At 49.0% G+C, this 14,465-nt stretch overlaps 1 long non-coding RNA gene across 1 annotated transcript; it reads right to left on the reverse strand.

Annotated features, from left to right (window-relative positions):
* Nucleotides 1-11,390: 11,390 nt before the first annotated feature.
* On the reverse strand, nucleotides 11,391-13,042 carry LOC140605446 (uncharacterized). The gene is made up of 3 exons (XR_012008101.1): nucleotides 12,819-13,042; nucleotides 11,726-11,919; nucleotides 11,391-11,486 (listed from the first exon to the last, which is right to left on the reverse strand). It is a non-coding gene; the product is annotated as an uncharacterized lncRNA (long non-coding RNA).
* Nucleotides 13,043-14,465: the final 1,423 nt, after the last annotated feature.

A 14,465-nucleotide genomic window follows, 5' to 3' on the forward strand; every position in this document is an offset into this window, starting at 1 on the left:
CCACCTTTTATGGCTTTTGGGCCCTGGGATAAGGCACAAAGTCCTCTCATCCACTCTAATTGCTAGATTGGATTACAGGATTTGGGTGTGGTCTCTCCCTGACAGAGACCATTCAGGTCAGCCCAGCTCCTAATCTTGCCTCCCACAACAGACAGCACCTTCAGATCTTTCTCAAGCTCCCTAACTGCCCCTACCCATTTCTGAACAGACTTTCTTCAGTGTTTCTATGTTCAGTGGAAATCTTAATGGGTGTCCTTTTTCATTTTGAGTAACCTCAAGCGAGCCAAGGAGAGTTAGACATTAGTGATCTAGGACAGGGAAGATCATTCTCCCAAAAGAGCTCAGGTATCACATAGGAACACCTTATTCTCACCAGCCAGAATGTTTGTAGCTGTAACCAATTATTTGGGAATATGGTGTCCATGCTTTGCTTCTACACCTTCATCTCTGTCTACTATGAATCCAATATACAAAGATGATGAAGGTCTTAATGAATATCATTGTCTGTCTAGGTGTGTCTCGGGTCTACAACAAGTGAAATCCTCTGGATGGTTTTATGCTTTTGGGAAACATTCCTTTAAAGCTCCTTTCTGACAGGTCTATATCTTAAATCCAGTGTTATTATGCCGAATTTTAAGTTTTCCTCAGGTAATTCTACACCAATATTCTTTATATACTTTTGACTTAATTGGAGTATGTCGTAGGCTTGCACCTTTTTTTACACATTATGGTTTTGGCAGTTGTAGATGCAGGGAGGTAGGCACGGGGTTAGCTCATGGTTTGGAAGTGTCACTATGGCTTATTCTGTTTACAGAATTGGTAGTCTCTGCTGAAAGATTTTTGATTCGACAAGACAATTAATTCCTACTGTGACCATGACCATTTCCAGTTTATGAATTTGAATAAGCCTTAGGAAAGGTGAAAACCTAAGTCCATTTGTCTTCTTTACTAAACAGAGGCCAAGAGAAATTTTGCAAGGCCTTGGTCAGTGACTGGGCTGCACAAGCCCTGGGGCCCTGCTGAATTCTTGATGTTCACTTGTCATCCCTGGACACTGAGAGAATAAAAGTGTCATCTCCTATGCCACCATGTTTTAGGATATTTATTCTGAAACCATGGAGTCTAAAAAAACTTTTGTGTAGGATGCTCTTTATGATATCTCCGTGTTTAACTGAAAGTTTTAATTGACAAAATGAATATTACATCATGAATATTGTCAAACTATGACCCCATTTTTATTGCCATTAGCTCTAAATTGAGCAACCATACAGAGACATGGGGCCTAGGAATGATGTCTTTTGCTGAGTCTCCTCGTGTTGTCCAGAGATCCCATTACTCATTGTTTGACGTGAGAAATAACTGTTTGGGAAGGTTTAATAATCCCTCTCTTTCTATAATCTGCTTAAACAAAGCCAGGCACATCCTCTGTGCCTGAGAAAGTACAATATTATTATTGTCTGCTTATCATTCTCTTTTAAATCATCATTCTCATTCTTATTATCTGCCTCAATTAAGTATTTAAACACCTTATGAGTATTGCATGTCAGTTGATTGGCTAGATGCCTGATGAACTTCAGTAGTCTATTACAATATCCCCAGTTCAACTTTGGACTCTATTAAAAATTTCCTCTTACTTTGAGCAGAAATCTAAGGCTGTGCAATTCCTTTCTGTTGGTCTGAGTCCTAACTGGGGTACGAACAGGTTCAGTGTTTCTTCAGCATGGCATTATCTCAGGTATACGACGGCAATATGTGTTCTTTCTCCTCCTCAAAGCTGTATTTTCCAAGAACAAGTTCCCTTTGGGAGTGACTGCCAGTTCTTTGTATTATTTCTCTTGAGAACATCTGTCACCAAAAACTTTTTTCAATCATTTATCTCAAAATACCTTTACTCTCTTCAGCTTAATCTTTGTTCTAAAGAAAAACTCGTTGTCCACATCACCCTGAATTCCAGAATTAAACCCATTATTCATTGATATTTCTTACAGAATGGATCAGCCTCAGGTTTCTTTTATCTTTGCACCTAAAATCTTGAAACTCCACAGCCACATGGCTGTGGTCTATCGTTGCATGTGGCCTATCGTTGACCTGACTACAGTATAAACAGCACCATCTTTACCTTTTGTCATATATCTGAGACTATTAATTTGGAGACATGAAAACAATCACACATTGGGAAGGAATGTCGTTGAAATTAGAAAGTAGACTGCCTCCATCCCAGGAAGACATACTCTGCTTCTAGATATCCTAGAAATGACTATGGCAGAAGGAATTGAATACCCAGTAGGGACACTGTGTAAGTTGTGCAGGGAATCTGAGCTCCCATACAGCTGCTCACGTGACATGTGCTTTTTCTGATCACCAGGCGTGTACTTGGTGTCTGCAGGAGACTCGGTAATAGGGAATTGTGATTTTGGCCTGGGTGATGTTATGTTGCTTTCTGGTCACCAAGTACTGGATAACTGAGGCCTTACTTTCTCCACACAGCCCATGGAGCTATGCACAGAAGGATGCAGTGTCAGAGATGGATGGTCGCTGTGAGGTTGAGTGCCTTTCCTTTGAAGATAAGATTGGGGGCTGTAGGGCTGAACTGATGCCACTTTGCTGCAAAAAAAGGAAGAATAATTAAAAGCCAAGCCGGAGCTACAGGAAGTGAGAAGCAAAGATCCTCTGGCTGTGAGCTCCATGCGGCAAACATCTCTGGATTTATTCTCTTGACCTCCAACATGGGCATTCTTTGAATGAAGCTGTCAATCCAGCTTCTGACACTGCAGAGAAATATGATCTGTAGGCCGTGAGGGGCCCGGGGGAAGGCACTGTGTTATGTTGACCTTCGGAATCCTCACTTGCTGGCAGAGGCCCCCTTAATTATTTTATGGATTGATAAAGTGAGTGAGCAGATTAACAGATTAAACAGGTAGAATGGAAAGGTGGGACCATGGTTGAAATGTTCTAAAACCCTGGCTTCAGACAGAGCTGTAACCCTGGGTCTTTGTCGTTCAGACTCTGGTCTCTGTAATATGAGACGACTCAACCACATAGTACATGCCCACGTGATGGACACAAATTGTGGCCACCTTAGCAGTCCTGCTGGCTCATGCTTCTCCGGCTCCTTCACAGATAGCTGTTAGCATGGCTTCCCCTCCCTCTTCAATCTGGAACATCAAGTGCCATAATGAAAAGGGCCTGTGTCAAAGTTTAAGCTGGCCAAAGATTGGGTAGTGTCTTCATGCTGGCCTCTTGTAGTGAGAATGTAGCAGTCATGGCCTCTTCAAGAGCAGGGTTCCTAGAGATAGTCTAATTCAACACCTCATTACAGCGGAGGAGATAGAGACCCCAGAAGATGCCACTGTTGCCGGCTTAGTCACAGCAACACTTTGGCTTTTGGTCTTATGTTCTTAGCCTGTCCACAAAATGGGGCCCTGGCTGAGAGCAGAAGCCTGAACAGGGATTATTTTTAGCAGCTCTGGTGAGCAGCTGGGTGGAAGAAGAAGTGGAAACAGCTGCAGAAGAGTTGGACACTTTCCAAGATCCCTCCTGTGACCTTGTGATCCTTGCTTGTCTGGGCTGATGGTAATAGCACACAGGTTTGCTTTGGCCCTTATTTGCCAAAATTCAGACTCCCAGCTTTCAGGGCTAGCAATATATATGTCATAGGCCACTGTCATCCTAGACTGACAGCACACTGCTCCAGAACAGAAGAAAGACAGCCCCTTGGCTCAGTCTGGAGAATGTCCTTACCTATTTGACTAAGCCTGCTTTCTGTAGAGATGTAAATAAAGGAGAGCAGAATAAAACACAACTTACTTCCAAGGATGAGCCAATTTATAAAGGCTGTAAAATAAGAAATCAAAACATTTTTTCTAAAAAATGTTCTGGTGCTGCTATATATCTTCATGGCTAATGGGCTGATTTTTTTATTCTGAAAACTACACAAGAGACGAGTGGGTGGAAGAAGCTCTCTTTTTGCAAGTATCACAGGTCCTGGGGTCTTCCCAGAAGTTGCTTACCCAGGCCTCAGATAAAACTAACTGCCTTTGAGAATCTAAATGTATTTAGGCCTCATACCCTGTTCTTTCTGTTTTTTTTTTTCTCCTGTTTCCTTGCAAAATTAACAGTGGTGTGTATAGTGTCTTCCTCTGCTTCTCGACTTACAGAAACATCCTCTACCACCTTCAGCCTGCTGGGATTTCTCTTAATGAGGAGACCATGACCTCTTAGACATGTGTTGGTCACCATGCTCTTTGTAAAGACTCCAGGGGCACCCTCGACAATCTATGGTTGGTATCTCTTGTTACCTCGATACATCGCAAGCATTTCACAATGTGGTCTGTCTCCTCCTTCATTCCTGTCTCCTCTGCCCTTGAAGATAGAAGTCTTCCAGCTACTTTCTTTCTCTTCTTCCCTTTTCTCCTATGTTCTCCCTTTCCTGCGATTGCACACACCCTGGATTCATCCATCTTCATATTACACATGTCTCTAAGCAATTCCAGGAGCTCCTGTGGTTTCAGCCTCTCCTGTTGATGTGGCATTATCTCCTCACCAGCCTTTCCAGGCTCCAAGCCTCCATTCTCTACTCCACTCCACGGCAGTGCATGGATGCCCTGCACACTGCATCTTCCAGACCTTGAGGCCAGTTGCTTCCCATTAGCCCCTTTAATGCAAGACATTGGCAGTAGACAGGAAAATAAGATGAAGGGTGAAGACAGTCCCTTTCATTTCCAGCTCTGGCCAGCAGCACCCCAACAGCAACAGATGGTTGGCTCCAGGCTCCAACTCCTTTTGGCTTTCTCAGCAGCCTTGCAATAACCCTTGAAGGAACTAACAGCACCCAGCACCCATAAAGGCATGGCTGGGCCACAACCTGTTTTGCTGTGTACCCTGGTTCTCCATGGCCCCTGTTTGGCCGTATCTTCTCCTCAAAAGTCTGAACATTGGCTGCAGGATGTCTCCACCCCACTTGTCTGGGCCCCAGCCATGGAGCACTCCTTCCTTAAAGTCTTAAGCATCATTCATGAGCTGTTCTTGACTTAGAGGTCTGAGCACCAGCTGTGCTGTGTCCCATACTCACACATCCAGCCTCCAGCTGTAGGTAGCTAACACCAGGATTTCGGACCCCTGACGCTGATAGCGCCTTTCCCATGTCCTCCTCTGGGCCCGTAGTTATTAATCTCTGTGGACATTTGACCATCTGCTACCTGTGTAAGCAATCCTTTGCATTAAATTTCGTGTTCTGAATACCCAGCATGATTTCTGTTGACCTAAATGAGCTTTGTCTGATAAAAATCCTACACTGTATTTCCGACTTCAACTTCATGCTAAAGTTTTACAGGGCATTGGTCTTCCCTAACTGGATCTCTGATGGGCACCCACAAATAACTAGTTTTTATTGCACTTTATCCCTTCCTTTCCAAAACTGATCTTCATTTACTGTTCTAGATCTTAGTAAATATTGTTACCACTTACTCAGGCACTCAAGTTAAAAATGACTTCCTCAGGCTTCTTGTCCCTTACAAATCACACAATTCCCTCACAGCATAAATGTACATAGATTATTCCCCAGTGTGTGCAAATTGTGCCATACCTTTTCCTCCCTTCTCTCTCATCACTAACATTGTTCTCATTTACCAAGAATTAGGGATTGGATATGGTTCTACATTTCATGCTACATATTGTGCATATATGCACACACGCATACACACCCACAGACCGGGTTTCTTGTTCAATCATAAAAACTAAGGATAAGTGTCACACTCAGATTTACAAGAATTCTTAGAATATTAAAATGTTAGAGCTAGAAGTGGCCTTGGAGGTAATATAAATCAGTGTTTCTAGAGCCAAATGGATTCTAGTCACCTAGGGATGCTTGGGTGGCTCAATGGTTGAGCATCTGCCTTTGACTCAGATCATGATCCCGGGGTCCTGGGATCAAGTTCCACATCGGGCTCCCCAGAGGAAGCCTGCTTCCCCCTCTGCCTGTGTCTCTGCATCTCTCTCGGTGTCTATCATGAATAAATAAAAAAAAATCTTTTTTAGAAAGTTGATTCTAGTCACCTAGAATATTTTTGAAAATCAGAGGTCTGTTCCTGACTCTCACACTTTCATATTCGGAATTCTTAAGTTAAGAATCTGAATTTTTAAAACCACATGTCCGATCAAATCTCTTGCATAGTGATGTTTGGCAACTATAGATCACCGACCAGAGGAGCATCTGAGATTTGAAAGTGCCCTGGTTCTGTGTCCCACACTTCCAGTTAGAAGCCAGAGTGGAGCTTCAGAACTCAAATCTAGAAGTTCTGTCTTTCAGCCCAGTGGTATTTCACTGTCCTGCACTTTTTGAAAAGGAGATATTGAGAGGAACATAACAAATGGCTCACCTCCTTGCTCGGGAAAGAGAAGTTCAGACTTTATAGATAGATTTACTTATTTGTTTGTTTGTTTGTTTGTTTGTTTTTCAATTGAGAGAGAGCTGGTATACACAAGTGGGAAGGCAGGGGCAGAGGGAGAAGCAGACTCCCTGCTGAGCAAAACGGGGCTGGATCCCTGGACTCCAGGATCATGACCTGAGCCAAACGCAGATGCTTAACCGTTTGAGCCACCCAGGTGCCCTAGAACCTCAGACTTTCATTGGAAAATACATGTCCAGCAAAGTAACATAGAACATGGCAGTTTCCACAGCCTGATGGGAAGCCTGTGGGAGCTCAGAACAGAATGACTGAGTTTCACTTTAGTTAGCAGAGTCTGAAACAAGTTCTCAGACAAAATACCCTGTCCTCGTTCAAACCAACTTCTTGTCAATCTAGTCAAAATCACTTTAACTGACCTGAAAGATTGCTGTTCCATTTTATTGCCAAAGTGTCCGTAGCTTATGTTCCCATTTGACAATTAATTCCATTCAAAACTGCCCACTTCCATGAGCATCCAAAATAACAAGGACTCTCTGTCCTCCCTTGAAGGCCGTTCTGCTATCATAGGACACCCCTGTCCTCAGATACCTGTAGGGAGGTATTAAAATGTCCTCATGATGCAGGGACATTCTACTAGTCCTGGTGAGTGCGGACTGAAATGAAGTCATTTTCCACCTGTCTGTATGGACACCATCACCCATGAGAACCATTACTATCTTCGTGCAAATCTATTCTTTTTTGAACCAAGTCTCCTCAGGTAACAAAACAAGTTTATAAAAGACTTATTCAGTTTGAGAAACTGAGCACTTGAGAGAATCCTACACATAGGCCAAAGACTCCACGACCTACACTACCTACATCCCACTACGTCCTATGGGATAGTCAGTGTTTGAGAGACCATAGTTCCCTGGTACCTGAATGCTCCCTCCTGATTGTGTGCATCACATCCTAGGTCTGGTAAGATGGACTTGGATGAACTGCAGTCAGGGGCTTTCCAGGTGTTTAGAACCATCTGTACTTCATCAGTGAAACAGAACAGGAGATGGGTAACAGAAAATGGTGCATTTTCCTAACAGTGTTTTTTGTCTCCAAACCTCCTCTGCTTATATTCTCCAAGAGTTAGTGACTTTCAGATAATAGCATGACAGAGCCATGATACAGCTCAGGGGCCCAGGCAATGGGAAATGATAAGGATCTACTTATAGGAAAACTGAGTCTAAGAAAATTAGCTCCATACAACTGATCTTTGGGGCTTAAGTCATTTTTTATGGCTTTATTCCACCCTTGGCTCCCCCTGTTACCTTTCAACTCTGGTCTTCTCAAATGGATTCCTCCTGAGATTCCAGCTGACTCCCAAACCGAATGTGCCCTTCTACATTTAGGGTAGAAACAGGAACTAGAGGTCTTAACCATCCTGTCCAACCATGCCTTACCATAGCCTGCATCAGACTCCCTGCTTTTGACCAAGGAAAGAACTGGAAGTATAAAAGAGAACAGCCAGTATCTAAAAGTCCTGGCCAAGTATATTCAAGGAGGAATAGGTGATATTATTACACTTGAGGTAGGATATTTATTCATTTGTTTTGATGAACAGAAACCTAGAGTTTGCTGAAATGTATGAAGTAGACACAGAGGTGACAACAGTGCTTAATTACCAATGGTAGTAACTCAAAATGGGGGAAGAGTAATGATGACGGTGGTCCTGGAGTTTTTTATTAACACACATTGCAGACTTATGGACAAATGGGGCACACTCTCTAGTCTCAAGGAACCTACTAGATCTTCAATGAAACAATTATGTATACTTCACTTCTACATTTTCTCCATATATAATTTTACTAAGCAAAGTTATTTGCTTTTAAAGAACCAAGGCCAATTGTGAAAACTGCAGCAAAGTATTTTCATCAAATGAGACAATGAAGTATGTAAGAAACATAGAGAATCCATAGGGGTTTCTCCAGTGAGATACCACCATACGACTATTAAAATGACTCATTGTAGGTTTTAGGCCTCCAAACCTGTAAAAAAAAAAAAAAAAAGAAAGAAAGAAATATTTTCTGTTGTTTTTAGTTACTAAGTGTATGGTAATTCATTACAGTGACAATAGGAAACTAGTGGAAAACTCAAGAGAACACTCTGGTGGGAATCCCAGGATGAGAGCCAAGAGACATCTCCATGCGACAGGGAGCAACATGCACAGCTGGCAACAATATTGGTTGTGACACCTCAGAAATCTCTGAGACAGAGTTCTACAAGATGATGAGATTGATGGACATACCTGATCAGACTGAACTTTTTAAGAGGGTCGAACAATAGGCAGAGAGCTTAGGATTGAAACACAGAAAAGGGGGAAACAAAGTCAGATATATTAAAAAAGAGAAAAGAATGAGCCCTGGGGAGAATGTCACGTCGAGCAGGACAGGAACTCTGTAGCGCTCTCTAAACAGCACCACTTCCAAAGCAAGCACTGACCACGGCTGTGCCTGAACACCCAGGGGATAAGGCTGGGGGCAGGGGTGAGGGGTGGGGAGATGTGCTTGTCTACTCTGACAGTTGGGGTTGGTGGTCCCTATTCATGGAGCTCAGGTTCCCTCCCCAAGTAGCTCTCCCTTCTCTTTTTATCTGCTCCATCTCTACTCCATCCTTATTTCAGGGAGTTAACTGGGCTATGCCTGGTTTTCCCTCTGAACGCCTCCTAGAAACCCTCTCCACATAGCAAGCTGCGGCCATTTCCGGGCATCCTTGGTCCACCAGAACCTCCACAAAGTTTTTAAAGAACACTTGGGGGCCCAGGGATCACTCGCCTCTGTGAAGATGATGGAGAAAGTTATCCTGAACTGAAGCATCCTCAGAATTATCTGCTTCAGCTCAGACCCTGAGAACTGATAGTGTCAAAACTTGAAATCCAACCAGGCTTCCCATGACCTAACTGAATCTCTAATAAAACTTTATGAGAGCTCCTGTAGGTCCAGATACCTCCTGTGATGAGCGGGAAGACATAGGGATTTTGTTCTTGGATGGCCAGAGTCCTCAAATGTTTTCGAGTCTACTTGGGAACCAAGGAGCAGCTCTTGTCTTCCTGGAGAGGTTTCAGCTGACACCTGCCCAAATATCCTTAGAATTTTGTACTTCAGCTCAGCGTCAGGGAACCACCATTGGACAATCTCAGCCAGCCTGAGTCCCTGGATATGTTTAAAGTCCTCTCGTTGTTCCAAAAAAGGGGAACTTGCCTTTTGAAGGCACCGGGTGGAGACTGCCCACCTACTCCAGCAACTTCAGCACTTCCTGGGTTCACCCAAAGGCAATATGAAACTCAGATGCTTGCCTTTGTCACCCCTGCTGGTCTGGTTGACAGAGGCTCACACTCCAACAGCCCAGAGCCTCTATATGCAAATATGGTTACCTGGACCTCCAGTGGTTGGATGGAAGAGGTGGAAGAAGGGCAATGGGATGCTAAGGCTAAGAAAATGCTGGGGTTTAGTGGGAGTCATAGCATGGTTCATGGACCCTGGCTGTGAGTCTGGCTCCTGCCTTCTCTGCATGCACCCTGGGCTGGCCAAATACTTGAAATCTGATGGGTATCATGTGGCTGGCCAGCCCCAGACAGCCCCCCTTCCACCTCCATTCTTTAAAGCTCCCCCACTGGGATGTGCACACAAGTTCCCAAGATCCCCCATTACCTGGACCTAGTTGGTTTGACTTTCTATGCCAGAGGCTGCCTGTTTTGGCCTTATGAAATAATTTTCTTGATCAGAACATGGGGCTCAGACCCTGAGATACCCCAGGAAGAAGGTCCTGATATCTTGTGATTTGACAAGGAATTTGAGAAATATGTACCGGAATCTCCCAACTTCTTAGGTTTGTTGTAGGAGACTTGGCAGTATTAATTGCTTTAATAGCGTTAAAGTCATTGTGATCGTCCTCCAATCATTACATTGCTCTTGATTATTACTTTTACTATTATGTCTCTTATTATGGATTGTTCATGGGTGGTTGTTATAAAACACTGACTACATTTTCTATTCAAGAGGAGGGTCTGATATTTGGAGACCATTTCTGATTGTTCCCCAGAAGATTTTACACAACGAGGCTACAGTTCTCCCACTCCACTGCTTGGTTTCCTTTCATGCGGAAACCCTCTCAGCATGTTCCACATTCCTCTCCTGAGGCATATACCCTCCATGAGGGCAGGGAAGCCAAGTGGATAATGTCCCCAGGTTGGCAGATCCTAGAAAAATGTACACGTTCCGTCCAGAGTTCAGCACCATTCCCTGTAGACCTGGGAGAGTCACACAACCCTCCTTGCCTCACTAGAGCCCGCATAAAATTTCTAATGTCATTTGGGTGCCCTGGAACTGCTCTTGCAATCCAAAAATACTGGAAAACAAATTAGCAGGGGCCTGAGTACCCTCAAAATTTTGCCGCGGCCCGGCGGCAGGAGTGACCTGATGTCCTGTGTCCTCCCGTCCTCTGCCTTTCCCAGGGGAGCACCGGATCCTGGGCTGTGTCCCCCGGTGCCCTGGGCTCCGAGCCTGCCACACTGTGATTGACCTAAGTACAATGTAGCATTTAAAACCATCAGAGTCAATTTTGTGTGAAGTTAACTTATCCTTTATTACAATAAAACTCATAAGCCATTATACAGGTTAAAGGTTAAAGAAAAATGGAAAATATAGAAACAGTGAAATGCCAGGGGAGGGCAAGCCTCCATTGGGCTGCAGCCGCCACGAGCCCTGTGTTGGGAGCTGGGGCGAGCTCAGGGGTCGAAGCCAGTTGTTCCAGATGCAAGTGGCGGCTCTGGCACTCTGGGGACCCCGATTGCAGGTGCCGGGGCCTGCTCCTCCTCTGGGGTGGCCGCGGGTGCAGGGGGCTCCTCCAGGGCTGAGCAGTGAACTAGAGCAGTGACCACTATCTGCAGGGGCTTTACCTCCCCAGCGGGCGCTTCAGCGCGGGCCGAGCCCTCAGCCCTAGCAGCCGGGACGGCCTGGATCCCCGCAGGCCCCGACGCGGCAGCAGTCCCCACGGTCAGAGCTGGGACTTGCTCCTGAGCTGCTTCAGGGTGTTTTCCTTGGGCTGAAGCTGTAGCTCCAGGAAGGCAAAGTATCCCCATTAGGACGGACGTTCCACGTGCCTCCCAAGTCAAGACCACTCTTCCCACTGCTCCACGTGCGTGAGGGCATGAGCCCTGGGAGGTGTCCCCAGGCTGCAGCCCATGGGGTGAAGTGTGAGCCCACCACCTGCTCCCAGCCCAGCTGCATGGAGGCTGGATCGGCGGGGCCCACCCTGTCCCCAGCTCAGTCACCCCCAGGCCTCCTCACCCCCAGCCTCTGGCTCCACTGTATGGAGGCGTCTGAATTGCTGGAGGTTACGCCGGGCACGGAGTTCCACGTCTGAACCTGGCATGTGCTGTCTTACGAATTGCAGAATTTTCATAAGGAAGGGAAATTCGGGGAGCTGACAAAAGTCGTCCCCATAATAATCCAGCCATATTTCCAGCATGCAGGAGATGGCCCTGTGGAGGGACAGGCGGGCACAGGTGTCAGAAGACAGGGCTCTGTCACATGCAGGTGTCCCGGGGAAGCCGTGCAGGACCCGGGGACCCGGCCTCCCGTGCGGGGTGTCAGAGGCCAGTCCTGCTCCTTGTGCCCCTGCCACCTGGCGGTCCTGCCTGCCACAGGCCTGCTCCCTGAGGAGGGGCTGATATGCAGCCTCTGTTCTGGGGAGCCCACGCCCAGCGGGGTGACCATCACCGTCTCTCCTGGGGAAGCGGGACTCCCTCCTCAGCCTGGTCCCTGCCCACCTGCCCCTTGAGTCCACCGGCAGGCGTCCGGGGACTGGGGGCGTCTGGCCTGTCATTGCCCTCACTGCACACACTGTCGCTCTGGGAAGCTCCAAGGCAGGAGGGCTCGGGCTCTGTGTCCTGCCAGGCCTTGCCAGGAGCCGCCCAGGACCGCCACCTTCCCTCCTGTGGCTCTGGGCTGCCTCCCTCCAGAGGGGCCCCCGGGGGTGTCCTTCCACTGACTCTAATCTCTCATCTCCCACAGGGTGGGGGCCGCCTGGTCTGGAGGCCTCACCAGCCCTCCTGAGCACCTGCTGTGCCCCCTGGTCCAGGTGCCACCAGATTGGGGAGTGCGATGCTCCCCACCCCCTCTGCTCTGGGCCCCAGGTGTGGGGCAGAGAGAGGGTTGGGGGGCATGGAGAAGTTCTCCTTAGGGATCCCAGTGTCTCCCACCAAGACCGCACCCCATCCTGGCTCTCCTGTCCTCTTTTCCAGAAGGGGCCTTAGACCTTTACTCTGTCACAGGAATTGCAGATGTGTGAGGTGAGGGTGCAGCCGCCCCCCCGCCCCACAGCCCCTTCGCTGCCCTCCTGGTGAGGGAAGGCCCTCCTGCAGGAGCCGGAGTCACTCACAGTTTCCAACGCTGGACCGTGTCGTCGTCACCACATGCAGCTACGATGTACCCATATCTAGAGGAGGGCGGGGGCATCCCATGAATCGTCCTGTGGACGTGACCTCTCATAATGGGGGCTGTCACCCTCTGACCCCTGACTAGGCCGGAGCCCCGGGGGCCGTCAGCTCTGTGCGTGGGGCCACGGGCAGCTCCCGGAGAAGCGCCCGCACCTGCTGGGGCCTCCTGAAGGCTTGAGCATGAAAGGGCTCAGCGAGGCCCATGGCCCATAACCGAGTGGGCCCGGGGTGCCCCGGGGTCCCCCGGTCTGGTTGCCCGAGGACACAGACCCCCGATAGACTCTCAAACCTCCCTTTCAAATGGGAAACAGGCCGCTCAGGACCCTGGTGACGGGGTGGAGGAGGCCCAGGCCTCATGATGGGGGAGGAAGACAGCTGCTGAGCACAGGCACAGACCCTCTGGCTGACCCGCCACAGGCCAGGCCCCGGGGCTGCCCTCCAGGACCCCGCTAGACCCTGGGGGACCCTGCTCCAGGCGGGGGAGCAGCCCGAGGCCGGGAAGCTCACACCATCCCCAGCCTCCCCAGCAGCAGGTGGCCCAGCCTTGGGCTGCGGAGGGGCAGGTGCTCACTCGGTGAACAGCAGGTCCAGCACCTCGTCCGTGGTGGCGAATCCACGATAGTCGTCTAAGAAGCTGCAAATGGAGATGACGTCCCTGCGCTGCAAGGCGAGCAGCAGTTGTCGGTCTTCGTGCCCCAGCAGCTCCGTCCGGCTGAGCTTCTTCGGGACAATCTGATGCCCCTTCCCGGCCGCGGCCCCAGCACCCTGAGGTGGGACAGAGGGGATGTGCAGCCTGCAGGGAGCCGCCAAGAGACCTGGGATCCCGCCCCGGCAGGCCCTGCGCTGGGGCCCCGTGGGCTTGAGGAGCTGGGGCTCCCTCTCCCGCTCAAGCTCCCTGCCTGTCTCTTACACAAACAGGACCAACTATGCAATAAAGAAACAATCTCAGAGGATAAATGTTCAAAATATTTGGATCAATACGAGGACCTCAAGAGACACAGAGAGAGAGACCGAGAGAGGCAGCCACACAGACGGAGGGAGAAGCAGCCCGTGCAGGGAGCCCAGGCGGGGTTCGATCCCGGGCCTCGGAGATCAGGCCTGGGGGAAGGCAGGCGCTAACCCCCGGGGGACCAGGCCTCCCCTGAGGGCTCTATTCTGATGTTCCCACACATCTGTGCGCAGGGACTCTGCATCTGGCCCAGGCAGGGGCAGGGCCATGGGGGCAGGTGTGGGGAGGAGGGGATCCAGACTCATGTGGGAGCAGGAGTGTCGGGGGGCCCAGGGGGTAGCAGGCTGGCTTCTGGGACCCGGTGCCCTTCCTGCCGCATCAGGGCCCGGGTGTCGGGGGTCCCAGCCCCTGCACTCACCCTGAGCCCGCGCTGGCCTCTGGTAGCTGCGCAGGGCACCTCCCTGCTCCTGGAGGTGGTGGGGCAGACGACCCCTTCCTCCCGCTCACGCCCCACGTCCCGGGTGGAGCTCTGTGGAGACAGTGCCCGGCAGTCAGGCAGGAGGCCTCAGCGCCTGGTCTGGCCCCCTCGCCTGGGCCGCACCCCCAGCTGCCTCCACCCAGACACCCCACAGTGCAGGCG

The sequence above is a fragment of the Canis lupus genome, chromosome 15 (assembly GCF_048164855.1).
Source record: "Canis lupus baileyi chromosome 15, mCanLup2.hap1, whole genome shotgun sequence".
In the NCBI taxonomy this organism is placed as follows: Eukaryota; Metazoa; Chordata; class Mammalia; order Carnivora; family Canidae; genus Canis; species Canis lupus.